The sequence below is a fragment of the Phyllostomus hastatus genome, unplaced genomic scaffold, assembly GCF_019186645.2.
Source record: "Phyllostomus hastatus isolate PE091 unplaced genomic scaffold, TTU_PhHast_1.1 phas_contig_209, whole genome shotgun sequence".
NCBI classification, from domain to species: domain Eukaryota; kingdom Metazoa; phylum Chordata; class Mammalia; order Chiroptera; family Phyllostomidae; genus Phyllostomus; species Phyllostomus hastatus.
In genome coordinates, this window is record NW_025333735.1 from 21,669,959 (window position 1) to 21,689,087 (window position 19,129).

Below are 19,129 nucleotides of genomic sequence, written 5' to 3' on the forward strand. Positions count from 1 at the left end.
ACATTGAAAAAATCCCATGTTCATGGCTTTGGAGAGTTAATATTGTTAAGATGTTTATACCAACCAAAGCAATCTACAGACTCAATGTGATCCCTACTAAAATCCCAATGATATCTTTTTTAGCGACATAGAAAAACTCATCCTAAAACTCATGTGGAATCTCATGGGACCCTGAATAGCAAAAATAATTTTTTTAAATAACAAATTTGGAGGATTCACATTTCCTGATTCCAAAACATATTATAAAGCCACAGTAATCAAAACAGTGCAGTATTGGCATAAAGACAGACACATAGGCTAATGGATCAGATTAGAAAGCTCAGAAATAAACCCTCAAGTATATGGTCAATTGACCCTCAGCAGGATACCAAGGAATATTAAATGTATATTGTTAAATGAAATAAACCAATATGAAAAATCATACTTACTATGTGATTTCAATTACATGACATTCTGACAAAAACAGGACTTTGGAAGCAGTAAAAGAGTCAGAGGTTGACAGAGGTAAGGAGGTTGGGAGGGATGAATAGTTGGAGCAAAGATGATTTTTGGGCTGTAAAACTACTCTGCATAATACTGTAATGGTGAATATACGTCATTAGACATTTGTCTAAACACAGCGCATACAGGAGCAAGAGGGAACCATAAAGCTGCACGGATGGTGTGGTCATCATGACTGTATTCAGCAATATTGTTTTCTGGGCACATGGAAACCATACTTCTCAGCGCCCTTGTGACTGGGCAGCACCGTGTAACTAGTTCTGGCTTGCTGACTCGGAGATGAAGTCAAGTTTAGACTTGAAGTCTTCAGTCGCAGATGTAAGAAATGATGGTGCTTGTTTCCTGTTTGCTGGCCAAGGAAGCCACTTTCCTATGGTAAGGAAGCTCCTGACGTGTCGGGGGATGCATCACGCCTTTCCTGTCCCCTCTTTCCTTGTTCGTGTTTTCCCGTGACGTTGCAGTTTGGGACCGCCATGAGACTCGTTTTGACCAATGAGATGTAAGGCAATGCCTGATACAAAGCTTTTTGGGAAAGTTCTTAGGTAATGTAAGAGCTTGATGAGAAGAAAGCTTTTTATCCCTTTCTTTTGTGCTTGTAACAATGACGTGAGAGTGTTAGGTTCGGGACTGTGACATCTCTGTCTGTCATGCTGTGACCAAGCACGAGGACCAGCGAGAGAGGCACCGAAACGCGGAGCCTGTGTGTGAAGTGACACCATCAAGCCACGGCTCTAAGCTTTCAACTCTGGATCGCCTAACTTTCAGACTTCCAGTTGTATGAGACAGCTAAAGGTCTTTGTTGCTTAAGTCACCCACAACGGGGTTTTCTGATACATTTTGCATTGTTGTCAAGCACACATGTAACATTTACAAACACCGTCCGTACTGCGCCAACAGGAAGTTTAACATATTCTAAAGAACCCAAACCATATACTCTAGTGATGTAATGTGACACAGTACAATGTAACATAACAAATATACTTATGTTATATTGTAAAATGAATATCATGAGATAGTATAAAAATTCTTAACACTTGGGAAACTACAAAAAATGCTTCTAAAAACAGGGTTGGGCAAAAGTAGGCTTACAGTTGTTTGTATGGAAAAAATACAACAATAAATAAATAATATTATATAAGAATAGACTGTTTTTTGTACCCACAACTGTAAACTTTCACCTCACCCTGTACACAGATCTAAGAAATAGTGATAGAAACTATGGAATATTTCAATAACAGTGAGAGCACTACATATCAAAACATACAGCAGTACAGACAGAGGAAAATTCATAGCTGAAATGCATATATTAGTAAATAAAAATATTAAAGATGAATGAATCAGAGACAGTAAGGTAGTGGTTCCCAGGGACCAGGGGCAGGAGAACAAAGAGTCAGTGTTTCGTGGGTGCAGAATTTCGTTTGAAAAGATGCAATGGTTCTGGAGGTGGATGGCCATGGTGGTTCCACAACAGCGTGAATGTGCTCTGTGCCACTGAACTGTACACTTGAAAGTAGTTAAAATGACCAATTTTGTGCTATACACATCTATTTTACCACAATAAAACATTTTCTAAAAAATTTGATGAAGATTTAGTTCAAGAAGTTAGAATCAGAATAAAGTTCCCAAAAGGGAGAAGGAAAAAATGATAAAAAGATCTTAATTAAATAATCAAAATAGAGAAAATCCATCAAGGAAAAGATGGCCCTTCGACAGGAACAATAAGGGGCTTATTAAGAGAAAAAGATGGCAGGAATGGCTCACTGAGTTGCCCTCTGCCCTCTTCAGTGATGTCTTGTAAGATGAGGACTATCAGGTGTCCTTCTGAATGAACAAGAAGTACGGAGTGGCAAGGGCAGTCTCAGCAGAATGGTAAGGTCAGATGCTTCATTCATTTGTTTTTGAAATGAATAAGCCAGAAAGAATTAGAAACATTGAGCATAGATAATTCCTTCATGAAACTTGATTGTAAAGGAGAGTAAGAGAACAAGGGAGAAAGAATATCACTCAGAGGGGGGAGATAAAAGCACTGTGGAAGGAAGGAAGGAAAGAAGGAAGGGAGGGAGGGAGGAGGGAGGGAGGGAGGGAGAAAGGAAGGAGAAAAGAAAGAAAGAAGTTGGCGTAGAACAATGTTTGAGGGTGCCTGCCCTGAACAGAGTCCCTGCTGATGTGCGAGATTTGGCAGTATGGTATTTTTATCAGGTCACCCTGCCTTTTTTGGTCACAGATGATTAGTGGAGGTGGGTGGTCACTTCGATTTTCTCTCTCAAGAATTCGTCCTGGGACACAGAGATTGTACCACTGGTAGGTGTTGGACCTTTCAGATACAGACTTGAAGCTGGCAGCCATGTAGGGTGTTGTGCACCCAGAGGAAGCTTGTTGAGAGAAGATGGGGTTGGGGGTGGGTGAGAGGGAAGGGAAGAAGAAAGGAAAAGGGAAGGGAAGGGAAGGCAAAGGAAGAGACAGAGGAACACAGAAGGAAGTGGAAGTGAGAAAGACTGTACAAGCTCCAAAAGAGAAGAAAATTTTGATATTTTTTAAAGCTTTCTTTCTAGCTCTTGTTTATATAAAGCATGGCTTTATCAATATCTGGGTCAGAAAAATTATCCTTTTCAACCTTTACAAGTGAACTCAATTTAGTAAATATCTATTCTTTGAAACAAAAGAGCTTGACAAATATAGTTGTACTATCTTAGGTGGCAAGAATAGCTTAATAAAACTAGAAAGGTGGGAGTTAAAATCCATTTTAACCAAGGAGAAACCAAAAAAGAGTGGTACCTAATGGCAATAAAAGTTACAATTATAGGACTAAGCCACCTCAAATCCATGGTAGAAGGAAATTGGGATTTGAATCAACCAACCAACTAAACAATCCAACTCTCTGTCAATCCATCTCAATTATAATTTTCACCATGATGGTTCTAACTAAATTTTGCCATGTTTATCTGCCTTCTTACAAAACCAGCCTTCCCCTTTTATTGAAAAAATAACTGAATAAAATTCTTTGAAAAATGTGCTTTATACAAGATCTCAAATGAATGGCAGTCTCAGTTAACAGGGAGACAGAGACAGCTAAAGCTTTGGGCAGCAGGAAGAACTCTGTCTCTCTTTTTTTGCTTGTGGCATGTTATATTTTCCAAAGATAGTTGCAGCAATACACACTCCACTGCACATGTTCTTCTTGCCATGTAATGATGGCATTTTTTCATTAAGAGGTAGGATCTGTGCATTGAACCTGCACAGAAATCTGGAACTGCCTTGACCAATAAAATGCAGCACAAGTGACGCTGCATTCCTTCTGAGACTGGTCACAAAAGACAGATTCCACTGGGCTCTCTCAGGACACTTGCCCTTGGAGCCCGGCCACCATGTTGTGAGGAAGCCCAGGCCACAAGGTGACACCATGTGTGGGTGCTCTGGCCCATGGCCTCAGCTGGATGCCCAGCCAACAGCCAGCACCAGCTGAGAGTAAATGAGCCTTTAGATGATTCCGAGTTTCAAGTCTTCTAGTTGAGGCCACAGAAATCATGGAGCTGATGCTGCCCCCACTGTGGCCCATCTAAATTCCTGACCCGTAGAAACCGCAACAGATAGTATATGATTACTATTGTTTTAAGTTGCCTAGTTTTGAGGTAAATTTTTTAACATTGTATTTAAAATTTTTTTCTATTTAAAAATTTTTATGATTCTTTACTGTTGTTTGAATATGGTTGTCTCCATTTCCCCACCACCACTTTCCCCTGCCCCACCCACTCCCACCTATGCAACAATAGTTAACATGCTAATTACATTATGAATCCGAATCATAAATCATGAAGTTGGTGCTGACCAAAGCAATGCCAAGTCTTTTTGAAAGAAATATTTTTTATTATTATTATAGAATAACTACTTACACTTTAGTGACATTCCTAAGTTTGTCTTTGGGGAATGAAAAGATTGTTTGGTATTTTGACTTAGAAAATCAGTTATACTAATAACCATTTTACTCTCTGTTTCTATGAGTTCACCTTAAAAAAATCCACGCATAAATGATACCTTGCAGCATTTACTTTCTCTGTTTGGCTTATTTTACTTACCATAATACCCTCCAGGTCCATCCATGTTGTCTCAAATGTCAGATTTCTTTCTTTTTTAAGGCTTCACAATATTCCTTATATATGTCCAAGCTCTGTCCTGAAGAAGTCCAGCTGTCGTTAATATAACAAGAACAGTTTGTACAACATCAATGTAACTTGGCAGCCGAGGTGAGAGGACTGGAATGCAAATTTGTGAACAATGATAGCTTCACTGTACTAGTCAGTGGGGGCGGTAGGTGCCATTGTGTGAGCATGTGTACTGTGTGGCTGTTGCATTAAAAAATGACTGAGTGAATAGAGCAATGAATCTGCATTAAATTTTGTGTTAAGTTTGAACATTCCTCCGTAGAAATGATTCAGATGATTCAGAAGGTTGCAGGTTTGGGCAGCTGGTGATCGATAGCTTCATCACGACAATGCACTTGCTCATGCATCATGTCCTGTGCAGAGTTTTTTGGCAAAACATCAGATCAGCCAGGTGACTCAGCCCCCCTGCAGACCATATTTGGCACCCTGTGACTTCTGTCTTTTCCCAAAACTAAAATCACCTTTGAAAGGGGAAAGATTTCAGACCATCAGTGAGATTCAGGAAAATACGACAGGGCAGCTATGGCATTTGGGAGAGCTGTGTGAGGTTCTAAGATGCCTACTTTGAAGTGGACTGACACATCATTACCCTATGTACAATGTTTCTTGTATCTTGTATCTTCTTCAACAGATGATTTTTTTTATATTACATGGCTGGATACCTCTGGACAGACCTCATATACAATTTTTTATCCACTTATTCGTCAAGCAGACACTTAGGTTGTTTCACTTTGGCTATGGTGAATAATACTGCAGTGAACATGGGAGTGCAGACATCTCTTCAAAATAATGCTTTCATTTCCTTACACCCAGAAGTGGAATTGTTAGATCATATTTTTAATTTCTTGAAGGACACTCCGTATTGTTTTTCTGGATGATTCAGCCCCATCCCACCCCCTTCTTCTTCTTCTGTTTTTCATGAAATCACTTGTTTGATAGCTATCATTCACTGGATTCTTAATATTTGTGCTTAAAGGTTTATTGCATCTCAATTTTCACAAGCCCCCTAAAGAGGTATCATTATCTCCACTGAATAGATGAGGAAACCAAGGCTCAGGGAGACTCAATAAATGTGCTAAAATCACATAGCTAGTAAATTGACAGAGCCAGAATTCAAACATACCACTACACCTATACCTTATATTTAAGATTTCTTGAAGAGCAAAGAGATATTTTAGTTTTGCTGTAGTAGAGTTTCCTGATTGAACTTCGTATAGAGACCGGCAGGTATAATGAAGAGGCATTTCTCTTACAGTGAGAGTTTTCACAGTGCACGGAGAATACATGGAGGGAGAGTAATTAGAGAACATGATTTGTATTACATGCAGCTGTTGGCTATACATCAGGTGCAGGAGAAAGGTTGTTATTCACTCGGCATTGGGAACACAGGCATGTTTGTTTTGAGTGGCTGGCTGTTCATTTGACAACTTATTCTTTTGTGTGTGTGTGTTTTTTTAAAGATTTTATTTATTTATTTTTAGAGAGATGGGAAGGGAGGGTGAAAGAGAGGAAGAGAAACATTGATGTGTGAGAGATACATCAATTGGTTGCCTCTCACACACCTCTAACTGGGGACCCGGCCCTCAACCCAGGCATGTGCTCTGACCAAGAATTGAACTGGTGAACTTTTGGTTCACATGCTGGTGCTCAGTCCACTGAGTCACACCAGCCAGGGTGATAACTTATTTTTGTAGTTCTTTTTGGCAGTTATGAACTGTGCTACTGTTTATTTTGATTCTGTGCTTTAAAAAATAATAACATTAAAAATGCATGCCTTATCTCTCATTTGATAATAACAGATTTAAAATATCATTTTTAAAAATTTAGTTTTATGCGGTGTTTAGAATTTGCTTAATGATGTTTTGATCAGCTAATATAATTTCCAGTTACAAAACTAAAATATATTTATGCATTATAAATTCTTTCATTTCTCCTTGTTGCTGGGAACTTGAAACTCTGCAAACCCTCTTTCCCCTCATTAAAACCATTAGTTTTTATGCCCTGGCTAGCGTAGCTCAGTGGATTGAGCGTGGGCTGCGAACCAAAGTGTCGCAGGTTCGATTCCCAGTCAGGGCACATGCCTGGGTTGTAGGCCATGGCCCCTAGGAACCGCACATTGATGTTTCTCTCTCTCTCTCTTTCTCCCTCCCTTCCCTCCCTAAAAAAATAAATAAATAAAATATTTTTAAAAACCATTAGTTTTTACAATCACTTCTTAAATAGCATGAGCTTTATAGGAGTGCAAATATGTATTGCATACCTACAGAAGACAAGTTGTACTTCAGGATAAATATACATTGAATACTGGAGGAAAAAGGCCTCATTTCCTGTGAAAACCATGTATCATTCTTTTCAGAAATATTTTTGAAAATCCCTATGTTCATAGATTTGGTGAAAAATCTCATTCTAAATCTAGTTTTTTCAGAAAATAAACTTGCTGTGGTTTTGGAGATTCCCTTAAAGTGTTAACTTGAGCTCTTTTGACCAGAGTCAAGGGAATACACCAGCTAAAATGGCCTTAAAAGGGAGAAATTTTCATGGTTTCCCTTTAAGAGATTAATCAGCAAACCTAGGTGAATGAGAATCTCTCGATATGAGTATATAATTAAATGTGTGTACTTCTCTTCAAGTAGTGAATAAATTCTGAAACTCAGGATTATGAAATAAGAGCATCTGTTAGTCAAGCCTAGTCCCCTCGGTTTGTTTTATCACATCATGTAAGTGCATCCCAGCAAACAGTCCTATTTCTACATGGAAAACATTGACTGCAGTGCTTTGTGCCAACGGTCTATCTGGAGGGCCTTGGTTGGGCCCTCAATGGGTAGTGTGATAATGAGTAGAGAGGGAGAGGGGATGGTGGATCATTACATGTAGATTGTGATGAGGAGAATGAGAACAGGGCTTTTCTTTTTCTAGGGTAGGCACACCTGAGATGTTGTGATTGCTCTCAGCATGCCAGCACACCATTGTCTCAAGACTATCTACAAGTATTCTGTAGAATAAAGAAAAGGCAGCGATAGTGCCACTGTCCATAACCCTTCCTTATGCTCTTTTCTGCCGAACAATTAATGTCTCCTAGGTTCACAAAAGAATGTTCATTAAAATTGCAATGCTTGTCTTTGACCCCAAAATCCAGTGGCACTACCCAAAGAGTTTTGACCTCAGTCCTTTAACCAGAGAATAATCTCAGATGCCTCACTGCCTGTCCCTTCTCTACATTGAGAGTTTTGCTGAATCTCTTGTTGAAGTTCTAAGTTCTACTTTATCCAGTCTTGGCCACTTCTTGCTGTGCCTTGTAGTTTCCATAATTCTTGTATTTCAAAGTGCAAGAGAGGATGTGAGTGGTCTTAATTTATGCTCATAAATAGAAAAGTAGGGAAATGATGAACAGGGAAAAGCATGAGCTTTTAGGGGTTTCTGTGTGGAGACCAGCATGGAGGGACCCACTATTCTATCATTTCTTAAGCACAATGCCTAGTCTAGTGCTTATCGTATAGTAGGTCCTCAAAAATACTAGTTTACTTCTATTCATCTATTTGGCTCTTTATGGTTTTCATGATTTCCTTTGAATCTTACACTGTGTAAGGGAGGACTGGTAGTATTATTTTCATTTTGGGGGATGAGGAAACAAATCTGAAGGAGATTATATAACTTCCCAAGGTCACCCAGTAAGGAAGTAATGGTTGTGTTGATGAATTCTATGATTTTGCCTAATGAAGTAGATATGAAATAAGTGAAAGAATATGTGGTTAGCCAGTGAGCCTTGCTATATGTTATCATTTCTTGAGCTTATAGATATGTTATCTCTTCATTCATTTACTCAAGAAATATTTATGGAATGACTATTGTTTGCCAAGCACTATTCTGAGCACTAAGAACATATCAGTGAATGAAAGAGACAAAAATCCCTTCCTTCTCAAAGTTTACCCTCTTGTTTACTAGATGTAAATGCATGCTAACTTGCTTTATTCATTACTAGAATAAGATGACTGATGTGCTAATTTAGTCAATAAATATTAATTGAGCAGTTACTATGTGTCAGGCACTGTGACAGGTGCTGAGAAAAAGTGGTGAGCATAAACAGGCACAAACCTGGCTCTTATGGAGCTTATGGTTCAATGAAGGAGACAGCCAACATTGAAGTAAGAAGTGCCAGTCTTTAGGAGATGTTCATATGCTATGAGAATGTAAAGGGGGGGATGTGACCAAGGGGGGAGAGGGAAGACTTCCCTCAGGCAGTACTGATTGAGCTAAGACGAGGAGGAGTCAACCAGGTGCAAAGGCTGAGGGAACAGCATGTTAAAAGGCTAGTAGGAGGAGGCTGTGTAGTAGGAGAAGGACCATGATACTTACAAAGAAGCTAAAAGAATGTGATGTGAGCTTCATAATAGCTCTAAAAGATGGATGGGACAAGGATTATTGCCTCTGATTTTCCAGTAGAAGAAACTGTGGCTCAGAGGGATTTTTTATACAGCACTAGTAGGTGGAACTTGAATTCAAACCTTTGAATTCCAAGTTCAGTGTGCTTTTCACTAGGCTAAATTCAATATAGATTCTTACTGCTTTTGGTAGGATTAAAATCAGATGTAAATTTACAGCAGTATGTAGAATAACTTGTGGAAATTTTAATGAGTCTGTAAAGACCTAGTGATTATGATCACATATCATGTGAAATCATGTGTTTGAATTCCCCTTGGAGTTGATTTGAATTTTGAGAAATATTGACCAGTTGATTCTCCCAAGCAGAGCATTTGTATGGTATGTTGTGAATAGACCAGATTTATAAATAGCCTCTTGCAGAGCAGAATATTTGGCTTTCATTCAAAGGTTTTAGATTCAGAAATTCTCTCCTAAGCAGATATTACTGTCAAGTGAAAGGACCAAAACTGTAGAAGCTGGAAACAAAAGGATCTTTGGCAAGTTTTCAACTTCCCCAGACAGTGCTCTCTACCTTGTCATTGCCTTTCCCCTTTGGCCCTGTGAGGCTTCTGCAGCTGACAGACTTTTCCCCTGGACAAGGCAGTCTGCCACTCACCAGCATCCGTTGCTTCCAGGACTGGGAGAGGTTGGAGGGCTGTAGAAACAGTGTGATGAATTGGGCCTGTAAATGTGCTAGCAACTCAATTGGCTGCCACCAAGAGATCCACACATTTTAATTATGAGCTTAGTTTCTTAGGCTCTGGAATTACAGTGTCTGCATGTATCCCTGCTTTGCACATTTAGGGATGTGTTCTCATCTCAGTTTGTGAGAATTTATGTGCACGATTCCCATTAGCATTAATGGGAGTTGCATATATAAATTGCAGAACATCAAAATGAGAATATACCTTTTAGTCTCAGGGATGAATCAACCACATTTCTCTTTCTAGGTTTTCCTACTAGATGATCTTCAGAATTTCTTGGTAAATTTTTGACCATCTGATAGTTGGTTTGTGTGGTAGATCCTAAGTAGAGCACAAAATCATTTTATTGTATTCATTTTATAAAAATGATTTTCATTATATGCATAGAATATTTATGTGCTTATTGTAGGAGATTCTTCAAATGCTTTATTAAAGCTAATTTTTTATTGTTAAAATGTTAAAACATAAAATATGCAAAGCACCACTGTACTTTCATTCATTTAACTAATATTTACTGAATTCCTACGACATATCAGCTACTTTGCTAAGCTCTTGGAAAACTAAGAGACACATGTCTTCTGTAATGGGGAAGACAGATATAAAAACAGACACCAGTGGCTACAGTTAATAATACTGTATTGTATATTTGAAAGCTGCTGAGAGTAGATCTTAAAAGTTATCACAATACTCTGCTTTCTCTTAAAATCATACAAATCTTTTGCCTTTTACCAGAAGTTATCATCATAAGAAAAAAAAATAGTTTGTAACTGTGTATGGTGATAGACGTTAACTAGACATATTGTGGTGATCATTTCATGATATATACTAGTAATGAATCATTATGTTGTAGATCTGAAACTAATATAATGTTATATGTAAGTTACATTTCAATTTACCAAATTAAAAACAAACAACAATAAGCTCTATAATATAAAAGCTATTAATGAGGGTAAGTATAGAGGCCTGAGAACAATGAGGAGCAGGAACATGTCTGGAGGAAATGGGAAAGGCTCTGCTTGAACTGGGTCCTGAAGGTTAAATAGAAATTCTCCAGGCTGAGAGGTAGGAGCAGGTCATAGAAGAGTAAGGACATTCTAAGCAAAAGAAACTGAATGTTCAAAGACTAAATGAGAAAAGTATTGTAATAGGTATAGAAAAGCCTGAAGGAAACCAGACGAAGACGAGCCTAGAAAGGAAATTGAGATTAGATGAAGAAAAATGTCCTGAGAATTATATTCAGTGGGGAGCAATGGAAGTTTTTAAGAAGAAGAGTTATGGGAATATTATATGTTTTTAAAAGTTTATTCTGGGGGCAGAGCAAAGAACAGGTTGGCATGGGAAAAGGTGATTTTGATGAAGTCATTGGGGTGCCATTAATTCAATATCAGAATGGTTTGTTTTTTGGACTATGTGTATATACATAAAGCTTCTTAAGGTAAAACTGACATAAAATAAAATGCATATTATTTAAGTAGTACAATTTGGTAAATTTTGACATATGTATGTACCTGTGTAACCATCACTATAATCAATATTACGAATATATTTGTCATCCCCAACAGTTTCCTTGTGCTTCCTTGTAATTCACCCTCTTTGGCCCCTTCATTGCCCTCCACCTCTGTCCTAAGGCAACTGCCCCTGTGCTTTCTGTTACTATAGATCAGGTAGTATTTTTTAGACTTTTAGGTAAATGAAGTCGAACAGTATGTACTTTTTTGGGTGGGAGTGTCTGGCTTTTTTTCACTAACATAGTTATTTTGATATTAATCTATTTTGTTGTGTGTATCAATAATTTGTTCCTCTTTATTGTGGAATAATATTTCATTGTATGGATATACCACACTTAGTTTATCCATTCACCTGCTGGTGAGCATTTCAGCCATTTCCAGTTTTTGGATACTGCCGATAAGGCTGTATGGACCTCAGTGTACATCTTTATGTAGACACATACTGCAATTTCTTTTCTGTGAATACTAAGAAGTCCAAAACCTGAGTCACATGGGTAGGGGTGATTTTAACTTTTTAGAAAACAGGAAAACAATTTTACATTTGCACCAGCCGTGTATGAGAATTCCAGTTGCTCAACATCTCATCAAGATTTGTTATTAGTCTTTCAATTTTTGCTATTCTAATACATATGTAGTGGTATCTCAGTGTGCTCCCCACCCAAATTCGTATGTTCAAGTCCCAACCCCAAACACCTCAGAATGTAACCATTTTTGGAGATAAGATCTTTAAAGAGGCAATTAAGTTAAAATGAGGCCATTGGGGTGTGTCCCTTATCCAATATAACTGTTGTCCTTTTAAGAAGAAGATGCACCAGAAGCATGCATACACAGAGGGATGACCACAGAAAGAGGCAGCAAATGGGTGGCCACTGGCAAGCGAAGAAGAGAGGCCTCAGAGGAAACCAACCCTGGTGACAGGATTGTTAATCTTGGACTTCCCACTTTCAGAACTGTGAGAAATAAGTTTCTGTTGTTTATGCCACCCAGTCTGCATTACTTTGTTATGGCAGCTCTATAAAACTAATACAGTGTGCTTATTTGCCATCTGTATATCTTCTTTGGTGAAACATCTCTTCAACTCTTTTGCCCATTTAGTGTAAGGGAGAGTACAGTGAATGTATTTTTAAGGGTTCTTTTTATGTTCTGAATACATGTTCTTTATCAGATATATGATTTCCAGATATGTTCTCCCAGTCTGTGGCTTGTGTGTATTACTCATTCCCCTTACAGTATCTCTCAAATAACATTGTTGATGAAGTCAAACTTACCATTTTTTTCTTTTATGGATTGTATTTTTGGTGTCATATCTAAGAAATATTTAGCTAATGCAAGATAAGCAATATTTTCTCCTTTGTTTTCTTTTAGAAGTGTCATTATTTGGGGTTTAACACTTTGTTCTATGATGATTTTAAGCTAATTTTGCATATGGCATGAGATAGATCAATTTTTTTTTGCATATGGGTGCACAAATGTTCCAGGACCATTGTTGGGAGGTCTTTGCATTATATTTGCATAGTCATGGCTCTGCACACCCACACCTTTTCTTGCCCCCTTCTATAACCAAAGGGTTGGAATGGATGAGATAGCAGCTTAGGGTTTAGAGTGTGCTCTGTGTTAAGTAATATGGTCTCTGTGGAGCAATGCACATAGAACATATATCACCATTTCCAGGGCTTGAAGAGGAAAAAGACTTGGGATATTGGAGGGTAAAAGTTTCTCTTTGCTTCTTTCTCCCAAGGTAATTACATATCTGCCCTTTCGGCAATCATCCTCTGCCACTGTCTCCTCACTTTTTACCAACGTAGCAGAGAAAACCATCAGAAAGATAAGAGGACCATCAGGAGATGCTTGGAGGATTTTACAAAGTGGCAGAGTGTATTTTATAATCTCTTATCTCATTCCCATCAACTCAAACACTCCTATCTCTAATCTCAATATTTGGGATATTTCTCTTTTTAATATAGATACTATTAGGGTTGCTACCAGGTCTAATCCCAATAATTTGGATAACTCGTGTTTGTAGTAGTATATTGCCTTTCTTGTATGGAGCTCAGTGCCAATGGAGCTATTAACAATCTTCTTAGGAGCAGGGACTTTCTATCTTGAAAGTGGGCAACTACCAATGGAAACACACTGTTATTCACTAATTTTGTCACTTTGAGCATGTACTACATGCCCTGCACAGTTATAAATTCTAGAGGTACAGCAGTAGCAGTGAATACAACAGACAAAGATGTTATCTTCATGGAGCTTATATTAAAATAGGCAGACAGATAACAAACAAATAAGTGTGTCAGGTAGTGAAAAGTGCTCAGAAAAGGGAAATAGAGTATGGGCAGTAGGGAGTGCTGGAAGTGGGGGTGACTGAGCTATTTCCAGAGAACTTTTATAACGTGGATTCTAAAAGGCAGTATTTGAGGAGAACTCTACAGAGATGAGAGGCCTAGAAGAGGAAGAATATTCTAGTCATAGGGAGTAGCAAGTTTAAAAGCCCCGTGGCAGTCGTGTGGTTGAGTGTTTGGGAAATGGCAAGAAGGGAGGAACAAAGTGGAGGTGCTGAAAGTGATAGGAAGTAAAACCAGATTATGAAAACTCTTTTAGACCAAGGTAAGAATTTTGTATTTTTTAAGACAACTTTATTGAGATATAATTGCATACCATAAAATTCACCCTTTTAAAGTGTATGATTCAGTGGTTTTTAGAATAGTAACAGTGTTGTATGCCCTTCACGATGGTCTAATTTCAGGATATTTTCATCACCTCATAAAGAAACCCCAGACCCATTAACAGTCACCTCTCATTGTTGCCTGTCCCCAGCTTCTGGCAACCACTCATCTACTTTCTGTCTCTGTAGATTTGCTTATCCTTGACATTTCATCTATAATGAAATAATACAATATGTGATCTTTGTATCTACCTTCTTTACTTAGCATAATGTTTTCAAGGTTCATCTATGTTGTAGTATGTGTCAATACCTTGTTCCTTTTTCTGTCCAAAAAACATTCCATTCTATAGGTATATACTACATTTCTATATTTATTTATTAGTTGATGAATGTTTAGGTTGTTCCTACTTTGGCTATTATGAATAATGCTGCTATAAACATTCATGTACAAGTTTTTACATGCACACATGTTTTCATTTCTCTTGGGTGTATATCTAGGATTGGAATTTCTGGGTTAAGTAGTAGCCTGATGTTTAACCTTTTGAAGAACTGTTAGCCTATTTTCTAAAAAGGCTGCACCATTTTAGATTCCCACCAACGCTGAATGAGGGTTCCTGTTTCCCCTGATCTTTGTCAACACTTGTTATTATCTATCCTTTTAATTACAGACACCCTAGTGGTTGTGAACCTCATGGTGGTTTTGATTTTCATTTTCCTGATGACTAATGATTTTGTGCTTTTCATGTGCTTATTGGCCATTCATATATTTTCTTTGGAGAAGGGTTTATTCAAATCCTTTGCCCATCTTTAAATTGATTGTAAATGGTTGAATTGTAAGTTCCTTTTACATATGTTAGATATAATTTTTATCAGATATGTGATTTGGAAATATTTTCTCCCATTCTGTGGGTTGTCTTTTCACTCTTTCGATTGCAGTCTTTGAAGGGCAAAAGTTTTTAATTTGGATGTCATCCAAACTTATCTTTGTCTTAAATTTTTTTGGTCACTTGGCACTTTTGGCATTAGATCTAATAAATTACTTCCTAACCCCAAGTCATGAAAATTCATGCTTATATATATATTTTTAATGAGTTCTAGTTCTTACAATTAGGTCTACCATCTATTTTGAATTCATTTTTGTATATGATGCAAGGTGAGGTTCCAACTTCATGTTTGTGTGTGTGGGTATTCTGTTGACCTAGCACCATTTGTTGAAAAGACTCTCATGTCTCCTTTGACTTATTTTGTCATCCTTGCCAAACATCATTAACCATAGATTTATTTCTGAACTCTCAATTTAAACGATTCCATTGTTTATCCTTATTCCAGTACCATACTAGTTTAATTCACTGTAGCTTTATAGCAAGTTTCAAAACCAGGAAAGGTGATTCCTTGAACTTTGTTCCTTTTCTCTCAAGATTGTTTTGACTATTCTGAGTTCCTTAAAACTTCATTTCCTTATGAATTTTATTATTAGCTTGTCAATTTCTATAAAAAGGCCAAGTGGAATTTTGATAGTGATTGAGTCTAACCTATAGATAATTTGGGGGAATATTGACATCCTAACAATATAAAGTTTTTTAATCTATTTGTCTTCATTTCTTTAGGTCTTTAATTTCTCTAAACAAGAACTATGTTTTTTTTCTTAAGTGAAATAAGAAGACTTTGGAGGGGTTTGGGAGAGGAGTGATATGACCTGACATGTTTTAAAAGACTAACTTTTATATTTTGGAGATCAAACTCTTGTCTGAGGTATCATTTGCAAATATATATAAAGAACTCACAAGACTCCATCTAAGAAGACAAGCAACCCAATTAAAAATGGGCAAAGAACCTGAACAGACACTTCTTAAAGAAGGACATACAGAGGGCCCAGAGACATATGAAAGGAGGCTCAGCATCACTAGCCATCAGGGAGATGCAAATGAAGACAACAATGAAATACCACTTCACACCAGTGAGAATGGCCATCATAAACAAATCAATAAACAACAAGTGCTGGCAAGGTTGTGGAGAAAAGGGAACCCTAGTACACAGTTGGTGGGAATGCAGACTGGTGCAGCCATTGTGGAAAACAGTATGGAATTTCCTCAAGAAACTGAAAATGGCCCTGGCTGGTGTAGCTCAGTGGATTGAGCATGGGCTGTGAACCAAGGGTCACCAGTTTGATTCCCAGTCGGGGCACATGCCTGGGTTGCAGGCCAGGTCCCCACCATGGGGCATGTGAGAGGCAACCACACCTTGATGTTTCTCTTTCTCTCTTTCTCCTTCTCTACCCCTCTTTCTAAAAATGAATAAATAAAATCTTAAAAAAAACTAAAAATGGAACTGTCTCTTGACTCAGCAATTTTACTGCTCAGATTATACCCTAAGAATCCTGAAACATCAATTCAAAACCTATGCACCCCAATGTTCATAGCAGCACAATTTACAATAGCCAAGTATTAGAAGCAACCTAAGTGCTCATCAGTAAATAAGTGGACCAAAAAACTATGGTACATTTATGCAATGGAACTCTATGCAGCAGAAAGAAAGGAGGAGCTCCTACCCTTTGAAACAGCATGGATGGATCTGGAGAGCATTATGCTAAGTGAAATAAGCCAGGCAGTGAAAGACAGATACCATATGATCTCACCTATAAGTGGAACCTAAACAAAACAAACAAGCAAGCAAAACATAACCAGACATATTGAAATAAAGAACAAACTGACAATAATGGGGGAGGGGCTATGGGGGGGAGGGGAAGGGCCATCAAGGAACATGTATAAAGGACACATGGACAAAGTCAAAGGGGGTTAGGATCAAGGGTGGGAGGTGGGGATCTGTGGGGTGAGGGGGAATGGTGAGAGGAAAATGAAGACAACTGTACTTGAACAACAACAAACAAATTAAAAAATAAAAATAAATAAAAGATTGACTTTGGCTGCTTTTTGTAGGATAAAATAGAGAAGGCAAAAGTAAAGGAGAGAGACCATTGAGAAGGTTACCACAATAGGCCAGATAAGAGAAGTGGTGGCTTGGACTATAGTGGTAGTAGTAGAGACAATAAGACGTGTAAGATCCAGTGTCTACTTTGAGGATAAAGCCAACAAAATATGGTGAAGAATTGGAAATAGGAGAAAAAGAGAGGAGTTAAAGGTGACTCCAAGGTTTTGACTTGAGCAATTGGAAGAATGGAGTTGCCACTTACTGAGATGTGGAAGACTGAGAGGAGCATGTTCTCAATGATTGGGTCCGGGTCTAACAGGAGTTCAACCAAGTATGAATGTTAGGTGTTAAGTCTGAAATACCTATTAGGCATTCAAGCTGAGATGTTGAACAGGTATTTGGTTTAAGAGCGTAGGAATTCAAGATAGAAGTCCACATAGTGTTATATAGATGGTGTTTATGGACCGGGGGCTATATAACATCATCAAGAGAAGGAGCCTAGATAAGAAAAAGGCCTCATCTCTGAACTTGGGGGACTCCAGTGGTAGAGATTGTGTAGATGAGTTGGTTCCACCAAAGAAGACTATAAGGAGCAGTCAGTGCAGTAGGAGGAAAATCAAGAGAGAACGATGTTGTAGTCAAGTAAAAAAAGTGTTTCATGGGGAGAGAATTATCAAGTGTGTTGAACACCACTGATAGGTTGAATAAGATGAGAAGTGAGAATTGATTATTGGATTTGCCTGTGTGAATGTCTTTGGCAACCTTGCCAAGATCTGTTTTGGTAAAGAGGTGGGAGTTAGCCTGCTTGGAGAAAATTAAGAAAGTACAGAAAAAGAGGAAATGGAAACTTTGAGTATAGACAACTTTTTCCAAGGAAATTTTGAAGGGGAGTGGAGACATGGAACATGAGTTACCTTGAAAGGGACACACTGTCAACAGTCTTAAAAAAAACAACTTTTACTTTAGAAAATTTTAAACCTATAGAAAAGTTGAAAGAATCGTACAATGAATAACCATAATGTATCCTTCACCTGGATTCACCAATTGTTAATATCTTTCTTCATTTATTTCTCTGTGTAAGTGGTTTGCTAAACCATTTGAAAGTGAGTTGCAGACATCATGACACTTTATTCATCAATGTTTTAATTGCATATCCTAAAGAAAATTAATAATAATTTTACATCATCTAATATCTGGTCATATTCACATTTTCTCAGGTGTCTCAAAATCTCTTTTATATATTTTTTAAATCCAGAAGCCAATCAAGATTCACATATAGCCCTGGCTTGTGTGGCTCAGTTGGTTGGAGCATCATCCAGTAGCCGAAAGATTACAGGTTCAATCCCAGTTAGAACACATACCTGGGTTGTGTGTTCATCCCTGGTGGGGGCACATTGGGGAGGGAGCCAATCGATGTTTCTCTCTCACGTTGAAGTTTCTCTCTCTCCTCTCTCCCGTCCTCTCTCCCTAAGAGCAATGAAAAAAAAAATCCTCAGATGAGTATTAAAAAAAAAGAAAAAATCAAATATTTCTGTTGTTATGTCTCTTTAGTATTTATTAATAGAAAAGCCCTCTTGCCCTTTTATTAAACATGATTTTTATTTTTCAAAAATTTAGGCCTGTTGTCCTATGGAATATCCCATATTCTGGATTTTTCTATTGGTTCATGGTAGAGTGTAGCTTGTTTCTGTTTCACTTATATGTATCCTGTTACCTGGAAAGTAAGTATAGAGGCTTAATTAAACTCAGTTTAAACAGTTTTTGCAGAATGTCTTAAGTTATACTGTATACTTCATATTATATCCCACCAGGAGGCACAGGATGTTAGGTTGTCCACAGCAGTGATGCTAAATTTGGTCTTAGTTAAAATGGTGATTGCCAGATTTCTCTATTGTAAACTACCTTCTCTGTTTTGTAATTTGTAAAAAAAAATCTGTGGCATAATATTCTAGTGTTATGCAAATATCTCATTCAGCAAGGGAGGGCTTTTTTAAAAGACAAAAGTAAGTATAGCATGTTTATTTGCTTCTGGAAATGACCTAGAAAAGAATGAAAAATTGATGATAATAGGAAAAAGATGATTTCTGGAGCACTGTTCTTGAAAAGATGAGAGAGGATAGGATCCAGTGCACAACCAGAGAACCTTTAGAGAGAAGTATAAACATTTCCTGTGGTAATTGGAGGGAAATCAGTTACATGGGTATGGGTGTAGGTAGGATGGTGTATAAGATGGTGGGAGCGTTT